Raw genomic sequence first — 17,292 nt, forward strand, 5'->3', positions numbered from 1 at the left:
AATACCAGAGTCCAAAATGATGCAGGTTTATACTGTTAATTTTCAGTTTATCGTTACAGTTGGTGTTATTCCATGTCGGAAGGGACGCAGCTACAGCCAGTGGGGTAACTAGAGACAGGCAGGCAGCTATGTGCAACAAAGGTAGGCGTGTTGTTTTCATATGCAGATCTGAAATATTGTCTTATATGCAAGAGGAGGAGTGATGAGGGTTCAGGCAAAAGCCAGGCTATGGATTGCATTGCTAAATGCTCCATCAGAGTGCAATGGTCGCCTGTCCTTTTTTTAAGTGATGATGTGGGTTTAGCCTGTGCTGTATGTATGTATGGGTGGCTGACTGCCACCCACCCAGAAAGTGTATGGGAGGCTGGTTGGCTGCCAGCCTTCCTTCCATTCCTATGAGTAATGTGAGTGCTCATGAAGGGGACATGGTTGGGTCCACCCCTTTCCCGGTTATCCCCTCTAGGCCTTTTGGCTTAGATCAAGTGTAAAAAAAGAAAGGATCTTGCGACAGATCGCATCCTGAGGCACGTTTTTTTTTGTGTGAATACTTGGACTTGGGTGACTTGTGAGCACATACTGATACATACGTTCCCTATCTGGGGACCATAAATTAAATGGATTTTTGAGAAAGGGAGCTGATTTGGAAGCTTGCTTCTGTCGCCCTATGCATTGACCCGATGTGGCAGTATCTTTGGGTAGTGAACAGTGCACCACCCCATTCCAGTGTTAAACAAGAAAGATTCTCATTTAATCCTCCGTGGGTGAGAATTTGAGTTTGAGAATTGGAGACCAAAATTATGAGTTGCACTGACTGGTTTATGAACGTCTATTCATTTAGCGTTTTAATGACCATGTTTGCACACTGATTGGTGTAAAAAAATAAAATAAAACTAAATAATAATAATCTAGCACACCTGTGCAGGTTTGACATGACATGACAGGTAGCTGTCTTGTGGGTGGTGCTGAATCCTGTTAAATGACATGAGGGTCTCATGCCTATACACAAGGGTGTGTCATTGCTGTTGCTTGACCATGCATTGGTTTCTGTGGTCAGTGAATGATAAAAACAAAATTTACCATCCATTGATGGATGGGAAATCCACCATGAGGCATTTGTTTTTAGAAACTGCTGCTCACAACCAATGTTGCAATGGAGTGTCTCCATCTGCTGGTGGTATTGGAAAGGCATTAGTGCTATGACAGGGTCTGAAGAAGAAGAAGAAGAAGAAGACGGAAAAAAATATATATAAAAAGAAAAAGAGAGAGAGAGAGAGAGACTGACTTAGTGAGCGAGTGAGTGAGAGAGTGAGAGTGAGTGAGAGTGAATGAGTGAGTGATTGAGTGAGTGAGTGAGTGAGTGAGTGAGAACAAATGAGTTAAAGCAAGTGAGTGAGAGAGATCGAATGAATGAAAGTCTGAATGACAGAAAGAAAAAAGGATGAAGAAAGAAGCATGAAGAAAAAAAAATGTATATGGAGTTGCTGACATGAGTGCAATCTACAAAGCCGTTGAGGCTGATCCTCATGGGAGGATTATTGCACCAGGACCCTTAGCACTTTTAAAATGCCATTCAATGCCACGGGCTAGATGTAAACTGCAGATGACCATGTTGTGGTAGTTACCATGGATACCCAAGTGATGTGTGAGCTAACACATAGGCCCAACAGATTCCAAGAAGGCCAGAATCACCAGCGGCACCACCATCGATTGTCAGGTCACCCGGATTCAGCAAATACCAGAGTCCAAAATGATGCAGGTTTATACTGTTAATTTTCAGTTTATCGTTACAGTTGGTGTTATTCCATGTCGGAAGGGACGCAGCTACAGCCAGTGGGGTAACTAGAGACAGGCAGGCAGCTATGTGCAACAAAGGTAGGCGTGTTGTTTTCATATGCAGATCTGAAATATTGTCTTATATGCAAGAGGAGGAGTGATGGGGGTTCAGGCAAAAGCCAGGCTATGGATTGCATTGCTAAATGCTCCATCAGAGTGCAATGGTCGCCTGTCCTTTTTTTAAGTGATGATGTGGGTTTAGCCTGTGCTGTATGTATGTATGGGTGGCTGACTGCCACCCACCCAGAAAGTGTATGGGAGGCTGGTTGGCTGCCAGCCTTCCTTCCATTCCTATGAGTAATGTGAGTGCTCATGAAGGGGACATGGTTGGGTCCACCCCTTTCCCGGTTATCCCCTCTAGGCCTTTTGGCTTAGATCAAGTGTAAAAAAAGAAAGGATCTTGCGACAGATCGCATCCTGAGGCACGTTTTTTTTTGTGTGAATACTTGCACTTGGGTGACTTGTGAGCACATACTGATACATACGTTCCCTATCTGGGGACCATAAATTAAATGGATTTTTGAGAAAGGGAGCTGATTTGGAAGCTTGCTTCTGTCGCCCTATGCATTGACCCGATGTGGCAGTATCTTCGGGTAGTGAACAGTGCACCACCCCATTCCAGTGTTAAACAAGAAAGATTCTCATTTAATCCTCCGTGGGTGAGAATTTGAGTTTGAGAATTGGAGACCAAAATGATGAGTTGCACTGACTGGTTTATGAACGTCTATTCATTTAGCGTTTTAATGACCATGTTTGCACACTGATTGGTGTAAAAAAATAAAATAAAACTAAATAATAATAATCTAGCACACCTGTGCAGGTTTGACATGACATGACAGGTAGCTGTCTTGTGGGTGGTGCTGAATCCTGTTAAATGACATGAGGGTCTCATGCCTATACACAAGGGTGTGTCATTGCTGTTGCTTGACCATGCATTGGTTTCTGTGGTCAGTGAATGATAAAAACAAAATTTACCATCCATTGATGGATGGGAAATCCGCCATGAGGCATTTGTTTTTAGAAACTGCTGCTCACAACCAATGTTGCAATGGAGTGTCTCCATCTGCTGGTGGTATTGGAAAGGCATTAGTGCTATGACAGGGTCTGAAGAAGAAGAAGAAGAAGACGGAAAAAAATATATATAAAAAGAAAAAGAGAGAGAGAGACTGACTTAGTGAGCGAGTGAGTGAGAGAGTGAGAGTGAGTGAGAGTGAATGAGTGAGTGAGTGATTGAGTGAGTGAGTGAGTGAGTGAGAACAAATGAGTTAAAGCAAGTGAGTGAGAGAGATCGAATGAATGAAAGTCTGAATGACAGAAAGAAAAAAGGATGAAGAAAGAAGCATGAAGAAAAAAAAATGTATATGGAGTTGCTGACATGAGTGCAATCTACAAAGCCGTTGAGGCTGATCCTCATGGGAGGATTATTGCACCAGGACCCTTAGCACTTTTAAAATGCCATTCAATGCCACGGGCTAGATGTAAACTGCAGATGACCATGTTGTGGTAGTTACCATGGATACCCAAGTGATGTGTGAGCTAACACATAGGCCCAACAGATTCCAAGAAGGCCAGAATCACCAGCGGCACCACCATCGATTGTCAGGTCACCCGGATTCAGCAAATACCAGAGTCCAAAATGATGCAGGTTTATACTGTTAATTTTCAGTTTATCGTTACAGTTGGTGTTATTCCATGTCGGAAGGGACGCAGCTACAGCCAGTGGGGTAACTAGAGACAGGCAGGCAGCTATGTGCAACAAAGGTAGGCGTGTTGTTTTCATATGCAGATCTGAAATATTGTCTTATATGCAAGAGGAGGAGTGATGGGGGTTCAGGCAAAAGCCAGGCTATGGATTGCATTGCTAAATGCTCCATCAGAGTGCAATGGTCGCCTGTCCTTTTTTTAAGTGATGATGTGGGTTTAGCCTGTGCTGTATGTATGTATGGGTGGCTGACTGCCACCCACCCAGAAAGTGTATGGGAGGCTGGTTGGCTGCCAGCCTTCCTTCCATTCCTATGAGTAATGTGAGTGCTCATGAAGGGGACATGGTTGGGTCCACCCCTTTCCCGGTTATCCCCTCTAGGCCTTTTGGCTTAGATCAAGTGTAAAAAAAGAAAGGATCTTGCGACAGATCGCATCCTGAGGCACGTTTTTTTTTGTGTGAATACTTGCACTTGGGTGACTTGTGAGCACATACTGATACATACGTTCCCTATCTGGGGACCATAAATTAAATGGATTTTTGAGAAAGGGAGCTGATTTGGAAGCTTGCTTCTGTCGCCCTATGCATTGACCCGATGTGGCAGTATCTTCGGGTAGTGAACAGTGCACCACCCCATTCCAGTGTTAAACAAGAAAGATTCTCATTTAATCCTCCGTGGGTGAGAATTTGAGTTTGAGAATTGGAGACCAAAATGATGAGTTGCACTGACTGGTTTATGAACGTCTATTCATTTAGCGTTTTAATGACCATGTTTGCACACTGATTGGTGTAAAAAAATAAAATAAAACTAAATAATAATAATCTAGCACACCTGTGCAGGTTTGACATGACATGACAGGTAGCTGTCTTGTGGGTGGTGCTGAATCCTGTTAAATGACATGAGGGTCTCATGCCTATACACAAGGGTGTGTCATTGCTGTTGCTTGACCATGCATTGGTTTCTGTGGTCAGTGAATGATAAAAACAAAATTTACCATCCATTGATGGATGGGAAATCCACCATGAGGCATTTGTTTTTAGAAACTGCTGCTCACAACCAATGTTGCAATGGAGTGTCTCCATCTGCTGGTGGTATTGGAAAGGCATTAGTGCTATGACAGGGTCTGAAGAAGAAGAAGAAGACGGAAAAAAATATATATAAAAAGAAAAAGAGAGAGAGAGAGAGAGACTGACTTAGTGAGCGAGTGAGTGAGAGAGTGAGAGTGAGTGAGAGTGAATGAGTGAGTGATTGAGTGAGTGAGTGAGTGAGTGAGAACAAATGAGTTAAAGCAAGTGAGTGAGAGAGATCGAATGAATGAAAGTCTGAATGACAGAAAGAAAAAAGGATGAAGAAAGAAGCATGAAGAAAAAAAAATGTATATGGAGTTGCTGACATGAGTGCAATCTACAAAGCCGTTGAGGCTGATCCTCATGGGAGGATTATTGCACCAGGACCCTTAGCACTTTTAAAATGCCATTCAATGCCACGGGCTAGATGTAAACTGCAGATGACCATGTTGTGGTAGTTACCATGGATACCCAAGTGATGTGTGAGCTAACACATAGGCCCAACAGATTCCAAGAAGGCCAGAATCACCAGCGGCACCACCATCGATTGTCAGGTCACCCGGATTCAGCAAATACCAGAGTCCAAAATGATGCAGGTTTATACTGTTAATTTTCAGTTTATCGTTACAGTTGGTGTTATTCCATGTCGGAAGGGACGCAGCTACAGCCAGTGGGGTAACTAGAGACAGGCAGGCAGCTATGTGCAACAAAGGTAGGCGTGTTGTTTTCATATGCAGATCTGAAATATTGTCTTATATGCAAGAGGAGGAGTGATGGGGGTTCAGGCAAAAGCCAGGCTATGGATTGCATTGCTAAATGCTCCATCAGAGTGCAATGGTCGCCTGTCCTTTTTTTAAGTGATGATGTGGGTTTAGCCTGTGCTGTATGTATGTATGGGTGGCTGACTGCCACCCACCCAGAAAGTGTATGGGAGGCTGGTTGGCTGCCAGCCTTCCTTCCATTCCTATGAGTAATGTGAGTGCTCATGAAGGGGACATGGTTGGGTCCACCCCTTTCCCGGTTATCCCCTCTAGGCCTTTTGGCTTAGATCAAGTGTAAAAAAAGAAAGGATCTTGCGACAGATCGCATCCTGAGGCACGTTTTTTTTTTTGTGTGAATACTTGCACTTGGGTGACTTGTGAGCACATACTGATACATACGTTCCCTATCTGGGGACCATAAATTAAATGGATTTTTGAGAAAGGGAGCTGATTTGGAAGCTTGCTTCTGTCGCCCTATGCATTGACCCGATGTGGCAGTATCTTCGGGTAGTGAACAGTGCACCACCCCATTCCAGTGTTAAACAAGAAAGATTCTCATTTAATCCTCCGTGGGTGAGAATTTGAGTTTGAGAATTGGAGACCAAAATGATGAGTTGCACTGACTGGTTTATGAACGTCTATTCATTTAGCGTTTTAATGACCATGTTTGCACACTGATTGGTGTAAAAAAATAAAATAAAACTAAATAATAATAATCTAGCACACCTGTGCAGGTTTGACATGACATGACAGGTAGCTGTCTTGTGGGTGGTGCTGAATCCTGTTAAATGACATGAGGGTCTCATGCCTATACACAAGGGTGTGTCATTGCTGTTGCTTGACCATGCATTGGTTTCTGTGGTCAGTGAATGATAAAAACAAAATTTACCATCCATTGATGGATGGGAAATCCGCCATGAGGCATTTGTTTTTAGAAACTGCTGCTCACAACCAATGTTGCAATGGAGTGTCTCCATCTGCTGGTGGTATTGGAAAGGCATTAGTGCTATGACAGGGTCTGAAGAAGAAGAAGAAGAAGACGGAAAAAAATATATATAAAAAGAAAAAGAGAGAGAGAGAGAGAGACTGACTTAGTGAGCGAGTGAGTGAGAGAGTGAGAGTGAGTGAGAGTGAATGAGTGAGTGAGTGATTGAGTGAGTGAGTGAGTGAGTGAGAACAAATGAGTTAAAGCAAGTGAGTGAGAGAGATCGAATGAATGAAAGTCTGAATGACAGAAAGAAAAAAGGATGAAGAAAGAAGCATGAAGAAAAAAAAATGTATATGGAGTTGCTGACATGAGTGCAATCTACAAAGCCGTTGAGGCTGATCCTCATGGGAGGATTATTGCACCAGGACCCTTAGCACTTTTAAAATGCCATTCAATGCCACGGGCTAGATGTAAACTGCAGATGACCATGTTGTGGTAGTTACCATGGATACCCAAGTGATGTGTGAGCTAACACATAGGCCCAACAGATTCCAAGAAGGCCAGAATCACCAGCGGCACCACCATCGATTGTCAGGTCACCCGGATTCAGCAAATACCAGAGTCCAAAATGATGCAGGTTTATACTGTTAATTTTCAGTTTATCGTTACAGTTGGTGTTATTCCATGTCGGAAGGGACGCAGCTACAGCCAGTGGGGTAACTAGAGACAGGCAGGCAGCTATGTGCAACAAAGGTAGGCGTGTTGTTTTCATATGCAGATCTGAAATATTGTCTTATATGCAAGAGGAGGAGTGATGGGGGTTCAGGCAAAAGCCAGGCTATGGATTGCATTGCTAAATGCTCCATCAGAGTGCAATGGTCGCCTGTCCTTTTTTTAAGTGATGATGTGGGTTTAGCCTGTGCTGTATGTATGTATGGGTGGCTGACTGCCACCCACCCAGAAAGTGTATGGGAGGCTGGTTGGCTGCCAGCCTTCCTTCCATTCCTATGAGTAATGTGAGTGCTCATGAAGGGGACATGGTTGGGTCCACCCCTTTCCCGGTTATCCTCTCTAGGCCTTTTGGCTTAGATCAAGTGTAAAAAAAGAAAGGATCTTGCGACAGATCGCATCCTGAGGCACGTTTTTTTTTTGTGTGAATACTTGCACTTGGGTGACTTGTGAGCACATACTGATACATACGTTCCCTATCTGGGGACCATAAATTAAATGGATTTTTAAGAAAGGGAGCTGATTTGGAAGCTTGCTTCTGTCGCCCTATGCATTGACCCGATGTGGCAGTATCTTCGGGTAGTGAACAGTGCACCACCCCATTCCAGTGTTAAACAAGAAAGATTCTCATTTAATCCTCCGTGGGTGAGAATTTGAGTTTGAGAATTGGAGACCAAAATGATGAGTTGCACTGACTGGTTTATGAACGTCTATTCATTTAGCGTTTTAATGACCATGTTTGCACACTGATTGGTGTAAAAAAATAAAATAAAACTAAATAATAATAATCTAGCACACCTGTGCAGGTTTGACATGACATGACAGGTAGCTGTCTTGTGGGTGGTGCTGAATCCTGTTAAATGACATGAGGGTCTCATGCCTATACACAAGGGTGTGTCATTGCTGTTGCTTGACCATGCATTGGTTTCTGTGGTCAGTGAATGATAAAAACAAAATTTACCATCCATTGATGGATGGGAAATCCACCATGAGGCATTTGTTTTTAGAAACTGCTGCTCACAACCAATGTTGCAATGGAGTGTCTCCATCTGCTGGTGGTATTGGAAAGGCATTAGTGCTATGACAGGGTCTGAAGAAGAAGAAGAAGAAGAAGACGGAAAAAAATATATATAAAAAGAAAAAGAGAGAGAGAGAGAGAGACTGACTTAGTGAGCGAGTGAGTGAGAGAGTGAGAGTGAGTGAGAGTGAATGAGTGAGTGAGTGATTGAGTGAGTGAGTGAGTGAGAACAAATGAGTTAAAGCAAGTGAGTGAGAGAGATCGAATGAATGAAAGTCTGAATGACAGAAAGAAAAAAGGATGAAGAAAGAAGCATGAAGAAAAAAAAATGTATATGGAGTTGCTGACATGAGTGCAATCTACAAAGCCGTTGAGGCTGATCCTCATGGGAGGATTATTGCACCAGGACCCTTAGCACTTTTAAAATGCCATTCAATGCCACGGGCTAGATGTAAACTGCAGATGACCATGTTGTGGTAGTTACCATGGATACCCAAGTGATGTGTGAGCTAACACATAGGCCCAACAGATTCCAAGAAGGCCAGAATCACCAGCGGCACCACCATCGATTGTCAGGTCACCCGGATTCAGCAAATACCAGAGTCCAAAATGATGCAGGTTTATACTGTTAATTTTCAGTTTATCGTTACAGTTGGTGTTATTCCATGTCGGAAGGGACGCAGCTACAGCCAGTGGGGTAACTAGAGACAGGCAGGCAGCTATGTGCAACAAAGGTAGGCGTGTTGTTTTCATATGCATATCTGAAATATTGTCTTATATGCAAGAGGAGGAGTGATGGGGGTTCAGGCAAAAGCCAGGCTATGGATTGCATTGCTAAATGCTCCATCAGAGTGCAATGGTCGCCTGTCCTTTTTTTAAGTGATGATGTGGGTTTAGCCTGTGCTGTATGTATGTATGGGTGGCTGACTGCCACCCACCCAGAAAGTGTATGGGAGGCTGGTTGGCTGCCAGCCTTCCTTCCATTCCTATGAGTAATGTGAGTGCTCATGAAGGGGACATGGTTGGGTCCACCCCTTTCCCGGTTATCCCCTCTAGGCCTTTTGGCTTAGATCAAGTGTAAAAAAAGAAAGGATCTTGCGACAGATCGCATCCTGAGGCACGTTTTTTTTTTGTGTGAATACTTGCACTTGGGTGACTTGTGAGCACATACTGATACATACGTTCCCTATCTGGGGACCATAAATTAAATGGATTTTTGAGAAAGGGAGCTGATTTGGAAGCTTGCTTCTGTCGCCCTATGCATTGACCCAATGTGGCAGTATCTTCGGGTAGTGAACAGTGCACCACCCCATTCCAGTGTTAAACAAGAAAGATTCTCATTTAATCCTCCGTGGGTGAGAATTTGAGTTTGAGAATTGGAGACCAAAATGATGAGTTGCACTGACTGGTTTATGAACGTCTATTCATTTAGCGTTTTAATGACCATGTTTGCACACTGATTGGTGTAAAAAAATAAAATAAAACTAAATAAAAATAATCTAGCACACCTGTGCAGGTTTGACATGACATGACAGGTAGCTGTCTTGTGGGTGGTGCTGAATCCTGTTAAATGACATGAGGGTCTCATGCCTATACACAAGGGTGTGTCATTGCTGTTGCTTGACCATGCATTGGTTTCTGTGGTCAGTGAATGATAAAAACAAAATTTACCATCCATTGATGGATGGGAAATCCGCCATGAGGCATTTGTTTTTAGAAACTGCTGCTCACAACCAATGTTGCAATGGAGTGTCTCCATCTGCTGGTGGTATTGGAAAGGCATTAGTGCTATGACAGGGTCTAAAGAAGAAGAAGAAGAAGACGGAAAAAAATATATATAAAAAGAAAAAGAGAGAGAGAGAGAGAGACTGACTTAGTGAGCGAGTGAGTGAGAGAGTGAGAGTGAGTGAGAGAGAGTGAATGAGTGAGTGAGTGATTGAGTGAGTGAGAACAAATGAGTTAAAGCAAGTGAGTGAGAGAGATCGAATGAATGAAAGTCTGAATGACAGAAAGAAAAAAGATGAAGAAAGAAGCATGAAGAAAAAAAAATGTATATGGAGTTGCTGACATGAGTGCAATCTACAAAGCCGTTGAGGCTGATCCTCATGGGAGGATTATTGCACCAGGACCCTTAGCACTTTTAAAATGCCATTCAATGCCACGGGCTAGATGTAAACTGCAGATGACCATGTTGTGGTAGTTACCATGGATACCCAAGTGATGTGTGAGCTAACACATAGGCCCAACAGATTCCAAGAAGGCCAGAATCACCAGCGGCACCACCATCGATTGTCAGGCCACCCGGATTCAGCAAATACCAGAGTCCAAAATGATGCAGGTTTATACTGTTAATTTTCAGTTTATCGTTACAGTTGGTGTTATTCCATGTCGGAAGGGACGCAGCTACAGCCAGTGGGGTAACTAGAGACAGGCAGGCAGCTATGTGCAACAAAGGTAGGCGTGTTGTTTTCATATGCAGATCTGAAATATTGTCTTATATGCAAGAGGAGGAGTGATGGGGGTTCAGGCAAAAGCCAGGCTATGGATTGCATTGCTAAATGCTCCATCAGAGTGCAATGGTCGCCTGTCCTTTTTTTAAGTGATGATGTGGGTTTAGCCTGTGCTGTATGTATGTATGGGTGGCTGACTGCCACCCACCCAGAAAGTGTATGGGAGGCTGGTTGGCTGCCAGCCTTCCTTCCATTCCTATGAGTAATGTGAGTGCTCATGAAGGGGACATGGTTGGGTCCACCCCTTTCCCGGTTATCCCCTCTAGGCCTTTTGGCTTAGATCAAGTGTAAAAAAAGAAAGGATCTTGCGACAGATCGCATCCTGAGGCACTTTTTTTTGTGTGAATACTTGCACTTGGGTGACTTGTGAGCACATACTGATACATACGTTCCCTATCTGGGGACCATAAATTAAATGGATTTTTGAGAAAGGGAGCTGATTTGGAAGCTTGCTTCTGTCGCCCTATGCATTGACCCGATGTGGCAGTATCTTCGGGTAGTGAACAGTGCACCACCCCATTCCAGTGTTAAACAAGAAAGATTCTCATTTAATCCTCCGTGGGTGAGAATTTGAGTTTGAGAATTGGAGACCAAAATGATGAGTTGCACTGACTGGTTTATGAACGTCTATTCATTTAGCGTTTTAATGACCATGTTTGCACACTGATTGGTGTAAAAAAATAAAATAAAACTAAATAATAATAATCTAGCACACCTGTGCAGGTTTGACATGACATGACAGGTAGCTGTCTTGTGGGTGGTGCTGAATCCTGTTAAATGACATGAGGGTCTCATGCCTATACACAAGGGTGTGTCATTGCTGTTGCTTGACCATGCATTGGTTTCTGTGGTCAGTGAATGATAAAAACAAAATTTACCATCCATTGATGGATGGGAAATCCGCCATGAGGCATTTGTTTTTAGAAACTGCTGCTCACAACCAATGTTGCAATGGAGTGTCTCCATCTGCTGGTGGTATTGGAAAGGCATTAGTGCTATGACAGGGTCTGAAGAAGAAGAAGAAGAAGACGGAAAAAAATATATATAAAAAGAAAAAAGAGAGAGAGAGAGAGAGACTGACTTAGTGAGCGAGTGAGTGAGAGAGTGAGAGTGAGTGAGAGTGAATGAGTGAGTGAGTGATTGAGTGAGTGAGTGAGAACAAATGAGTTAAAGCAAGTGAGTGAGAGAGATCGAATGAATGAAAGTCTGAATGACAGAAAGAAAAAAGGATGAAGAAAGAAGCATGAAGAAAAAAAAATGTATATGGAGTTGCTGACATGAGTGCAATCTACAAAGCCGTTGAGGCTGATCCTCATGGGAGGATTATTGCACCAGGACCCTTAGCACTTTTAAAATGCCATTCAATGCCACGGGCTAGATGTAAACTGCAGATGACCATGTTGTGGTAGTTACCATGGATACCCAAGTGATGTGTGAGCTAACACATAGGCCCAACAGATTCCAAGAAGGCCAGAATCACCAGCGGCACCACCATCGATTGTCAGGTCACCCGGATTCAGCAAATACCAGAGTCCAAAATGATGCAGGTTTATACTGTTAATTTTCAGTTTATCGTTACAGTTGGTGTTATTCCATGTCGGAAGGGACGCAGCTACAGCCAGTGGGGTAACTAGAGACAGGCAGGCAGCTATGTGCAACAAAGGTAGGCGTGTTGTTTTCATATGCAGATCTGAAATATTGTCTTATATGCAAGAGGAGGAGTGATGGGGGTTCAGGCAAAAGCCAGGCTATGGATTGCATTGCTAAATGCTCCATCAGAGTGCAATGGTCGCCTGTCCTTTTTTTAAGTGATGATGTGGGTTTAGCCTGTGCTGTATGTATGTATGGGTGGCTGACTGCCACCCACCCAGAAAGTGTATGGGAGGCTGGTTGGCTGCCAGCCTTCCTTCCATTCCTATGAGTAATGTGAGTGCTCATGAAGGGGACATGGTTGGGTCCACCCCTTTCCCGGTTATCCCCTCTAGGCCTTTTGGCTTAGATCAAGTGTAAAAAAAGAAAGGATCTTGCGACAGATCGCATCCTGAGGCACGTTTTTTTTTGTGTGAATACTTGCACTTGGGTGACTTGTGAGCACATACTGATACATACGTTCCCTATCTGGGGACCATAAATTAAATGGATTTTTGAGAAAGGGAGCTGATTTGGAAGCTTGCTTCTGTCGCCCTATGCATTGACCCGATGTGGCAGTATCTTCGGGTAGTGAACAGTGCACCACCCCATTCCAGTGTTAAACAAGAAAGATTCTCATTTAATCCTCCGTGGGTGAGAATTTGAGTTTGAGAATTGGAGACCAAAATGATGAGTTGCACTGACTGGTTTATGAACGTCTATTCATTTAGCGTTTTAATGACCATGTTTGCACACTGATTGGTGTAAAAAAATAAAATAAAACTAAATAATAATAATCTAGCACACCTGTGCAGGTTTGACATGACATGACAGGTAGCTGTCTTGTGGGTGGTGCTGAATCCTGTTAAATGACATGCGGGTCTCTTGCCTATACACAAGGGTGTGTCATTGCTGTTGCTTGACCATGCATTGGTTTCTGTGGTCAGTGAATGATAAAAACAAAATTTACCATCCATTGATGGATGGGAAATCCGCCATGAGGCATTTGTTTTTAGAAACTGCTGCTCACAACCAATGTTGCAATGGAGTGTCTCCATCTGCTGGTGGTATTGGAAAGGCATTAGTGCTATGACAGGGTCTGAAGAAGAAGAAGAAGAAGACGGAAAAAAATATATATAAAAAGAAAAAGAGAGAGTGAGAGAGAGACTGACTTAGTGAGCGAGTGAGTGAGAGAGTGAGAGTGAGTGAGAGTGAATGAGTGAGTGAGTGATTGAGTGAGTGAGTGAGTGAGAACAAATGAGTTAAAGCAAGTGAGTGAGAGAGATCGAATGAATGAAAGTCTGAATGACAGAAAGAAAAAAGGATGAAGAAAGAAGCATGAAGAAAAAAAAATGTATATGGAGTTGCTGACATGAGTGCAATCTACAAAGCCGTTGAGGCTGATCCTCATGGGAGGATTATTGCACCAGGACCCTTAGCACTTTTAAAATGCCATTCAATGCCACGGGCTAGATGTAAACTGCAGATGACCATGTTGTGGTAGTTACCATGGATACCCAAGTGATGTGTGAGCTAACACATAGGCCCAACAGATTCCAAGAAGGCCAGAATCACCAGCGGCACCACCATCGATTGTCAGGTCACCCGGATTCAGCAAATACCAGAGTCCAAAATGATGCAGGTTTATACTGTTAATTTTCAGTTTATCGTTACAGTTGGTGTTATTCCATGTCGGAAGGGACGCAGCTACAGCCAGTGGGGTAACTAGAGACAGGCAGGCAGCTATGTGCAACAAAGGTAGGCGTGTTGTTTTCATATGCAGATCTGAAATATTGTCTTATATGCAAGAGGAGGAGTGATGGGGGTTCAGGCAAAAGCCAGGCTATGGATTGCATTGCTAAATGCTCCATCAGAGTGCAATGGTCGCCTGTCCTTTTTTTAAGTGATGATGTGGGTTTAGCCTGTGCTGTATGTATGTATGGGTGGCTGACTGCCACCCACCCAGAAAGTGTATGGGAGGCTGGTTGGCTGCCAGCCTTCCTTCCATTCCTATGAGTAATGTGAGTGCTCATGAAGGGGACATGGTTGGGTCCACCCCTTTCCCGGTTATCCCCTCTAGGCCTTTTGGCTTAGATCAAGTGTAAAAAAAGAAAGGATCTTGCGACAGATCGCATCCTGAGGCACGTTTTTTTTTGTGTGAATACTTGCACTTGGGTGACTTGTGAGCACATACTGATACATACGTTCCCTATCTGGGGACCATAAATTAAATGGATTTTTGAGAAAGGGAGCTGATTTGGAAGCTTGCTTCTGTCGCCCTATGCATTGACCCGATGTGGCAGTATCTTCGGGTAGTGAACAGTGCACCACCCCATTCCAGTGTTAAACAAGAAAGATTCTCATTTAATCCTTCGTGGGTGAGAATTTGAGTTTGAGAATTGGAGACCAAAATGATGAGTTGCACTGACTGGTTTATGAACGTCTATTCATTTAGCGTTTTAATGACCATGTTTGCACACTGATTGGTGTAAAAAAATAAAATAAAACTAAATAATAATAATCTAGCACACCTGTGCAGGTTTGACATGACATGACAGGTAGCTGTCTTGTGGGTGGTGCTGAATCCTGTTAAATGACATGAGGGTCTCATGCCTATACACAAGGGTGTGTCATTGCTGTTGCTTGACCATGCATTGGTTTCTGTGGTCAGTGAATGATAAAAACAAAATTTACCATCCATTGATGGATGGGAAATCCGCCATGAGGCATTTGTTTTTAGAAACTGCTGTTCACAACCAATGTTGCAATGGAGTGTCTCCATCTGCTGGTGGTATTGGAAAGGCATTAGTGCTATGACAGGGTCTGAAGAAGAAGAAGAAGAAGACGGAAAAAAATATATATAAAAAGAAAAAGAGAGAGAGAGAGAGAGACTGACTTAGTGAGCGAGTGAGTGAGAGAGTGAGAGTGAGTGAGAGTGAATGAGTGAGTGAGTGATTGAGTGAGTGAGTGAGTGAGTGAGAACAAATGAGTTAAAGCAAGTGAGTGAGAGAGATCGAATGAATGAAAGTCTGAATGACAGAAAGAAAAAAGGATGAAGAAAGAAGCATGAAGAAAAAAAAATGTATATGGAGTTGCTGACATGAGTGCAATCTACAAAGCCGTTGAGGCTGATCCTCATGGGAGGATTATTGCACCAGGACCCTTAGCACTTTTAAAATGCCATTCAATGCCACGGGCTAGATGTAAACTGCAGATGACCATGTTGTGGTAGTTACCATGGATACCCAAGTGATGTGTGAGCTAACACATAGGCCCAACAGATTCCAAGAAGGCCAGAATCACCAGCGGCACCACCATCGATTGTCAGGTCACCCGGATTCAGCAAATACCAGAGTCCAAAATGATGCAGGTTTATACTGTTAATTTTCAGTTTATCGTTACAGTTGGTGTTATTCCATGTCGGAAGGGACGCAGCTACAGCCAGTGGGGTAACTAGAGACAGGCAGGCAGCTATGTGCAACAAAGGTAGGCGTGTTGTTTTCATATGCAGATCTGAAATATTGTCTTATATGCAAGAGGAGGAGTGATGGGGGTTCAGGCAAAAGCCAGGCTATGGATTGCATTGCTAAATGCTCCATCAGAGTGCAATGGTCGCCTGTCCTTTTTTTAAGTGATGATGTGGGTTTAGCCTGTGCTGTATGTATGTATGGGTGGCTGACTGCCACCCACCCAGAAAGTGTATGGGAGGCTGGTTGGCTGCCAGCCTTCCTTCCATTCCTATGAGTAATGTGAGTGCTCATGAAGGGGACATGGTTGGGTCCACCCCTTTCCCGGTTATCCCCTCTAGGCCTTTTGGCTTAGATCAAGTGTAAAAAAAGAAAGGATCTTGCGACAGATCGCATCCTGAGGCACGTTTTTTTTTTTTGTGTGAATACTTGCACTTGGGTGACTTGTGAGCACATACTGATACATACGTTCCCTATCTGGGGACCATAAATTAAATGGATTTTTGAGAAAGGGAGCTGATTTGGAAGCTTGCTTCTGTCGCCCTATGCATTGACCCGATGTGGCAGTATCTTCGGGTAGTGAACAGTGCACCACCCCATTCCAGTGTTAAACAAGAAAGATTCTCATTTAATCCTCCGTGGGTGAGAATTTGAGTTTGAGAATTGGAGACCAAAATGATGAGTTGCACTGACTGGTTTATGAACGTCTATTCATTTAGCGTTTTAATGACCATGTTTGCACACTGATTGGTGTAAAAAAATAAAAGAAAACTAAATAATAATAATCTAGCACACCTGTGCAGGTTTGACATGACATGACAGGTAGCTGTCTTGTGGGTGGTGCTGAATCCTGTTAAATGACATGAGGGTCTCATGCCTATACACAAGGGTGTGTCATTGCTGTTGCTTGACCATGCATTGGTTTCTGTGGTCAGTGAATGATAAAAACAAAATTTACCATCCATTGATGGATGGGAAATCCGCCATGAGGCATTTGTTTTTAGAAACTGCTGCTCACAACCAATGTTGCAATGGAGTGTCTCCATCTGCTGGTGGTATTGGAAAGGCATTAGTGCTATGACAGGGTCTGAAGAAGAAGAAGAAGAAGAAGACGGAAAAAAATATATATAAAAAGAAAAAGAGAGAGAGAGAGAGAGACTGACTTAGTGAGCGAGTGAGTGAGAGAGTGAGAGTGAGTGAGAGTGAATGAGTGAGTGAGTGATTGAGTGAGTGAGTGAGTGAGTGAGAACAAATGAGTTAAAGCAAGTGAGTGAGAGAGATCGAATGAATGAAAGTCTGAATGACAGAAAGAAAAAAGGATGAAGAAAGAAGCATGAAGAAAAAAAAATGTATATGGAGTTGCTGACATGAGTGCAATCTACAAAGCCGTTGAGGCTGATCCTCATGGGAGGATTATTGCACCAGGACCCTTAGCACTTTTAAAATGCCATTCAATGCCACGGGCTAGATGTAAACTGCAGATGACCATGTTGTGGTAGTTACCATGGATACCCAAGTGATGTGTGAGCTAACACATAGGCCCAACAGATTCCAAGAAGGCCAGAATCACCAGCGGCACCACCATCGATTGTCAGGTCACCCGGATTCAGCAAATACCAGAGTCCAAAATGATGCAGGTTTATACTG

The 17,292-nt window shown here is 43.3% G+C and overlaps 10 pseudogenes; all 10 read left to right on the forward strand.

Annotated features, from left to right (window-relative positions):
* Positions 1-452: 452 nt before the first annotated feature.
* On the forward strand, positions 453-716 carry LOC130289489 (U2 spliceosomal RNA; annotated as a pseudogene).
* A 1,467-nt stretch (positions 717-2,183) lies between these two features.
* LOC130286674 (U2 spliceosomal RNA) lies at positions 2,184-2,447 on the forward strand (annotated as a pseudogene).
* A 1,458-nt stretch (positions 2,448-3,905) lies between these two features.
* On the forward strand, positions 3,906-4,169 carry LOC130286675 (U2 spliceosomal RNA; annotated as a pseudogene).
* Positions 4,170-5,626: 1,457 nt separating this feature from the next.
* On the forward strand, positions 5,627-5,892 carry LOC130288317 (U2 spliceosomal RNA; annotated as a pseudogene).
* Positions 5,893-7,356: 1,464 nt separating this feature from the next.
* LOC130289458 (U2 spliceosomal RNA) lies at positions 7,357-7,621 on the forward strand (annotated as a pseudogene).
* Positions 7,622-9,084: 1,463 nt separating this feature from the next.
* LOC130289770 (U2 spliceosomal RNA) lies at positions 9,085-9,349 on the forward strand (annotated as a pseudogene).
* A 1,455-nt stretch (positions 9,350-10,804) lies between these two features.
* On the forward strand, positions 10,805-11,066 carry LOC130288332 (U2 spliceosomal RNA; annotated as a pseudogene).
* Positions 11,067-12,523: 1,457 nt separating this feature from the next.
* LOC130286677 (U2 spliceosomal RNA) lies at positions 12,524-12,787 on the forward strand (annotated as a pseudogene).
* A 1,460-nt stretch (positions 12,788-14,247) lies between these two features.
* On the forward strand, positions 14,248-14,511 carry LOC130286679 (U2 spliceosomal RNA; annotated as a pseudogene).
* A 1,464-nt stretch (positions 14,512-15,975) lies between these two features.
* Positions 15,976-16,242, forward strand: LOC130288447 (U2 spliceosomal RNA; annotated as a pseudogene).
* The last annotated feature ends 1,050 nt before the right edge of the window (positions 16,243-17,292 follow it).

Source organism: Hyla sarda, chromosome 8 (assembly GCF_029499605.1).
Source record: "Hyla sarda isolate aHylSar1 chromosome 8, aHylSar1.hap1, whole genome shotgun sequence".
Classification (NCBI taxonomy): Eukaryota; Metazoa; Chordata; class Amphibia; order Anura; family Hylidae; genus Hyla; species Hyla sarda.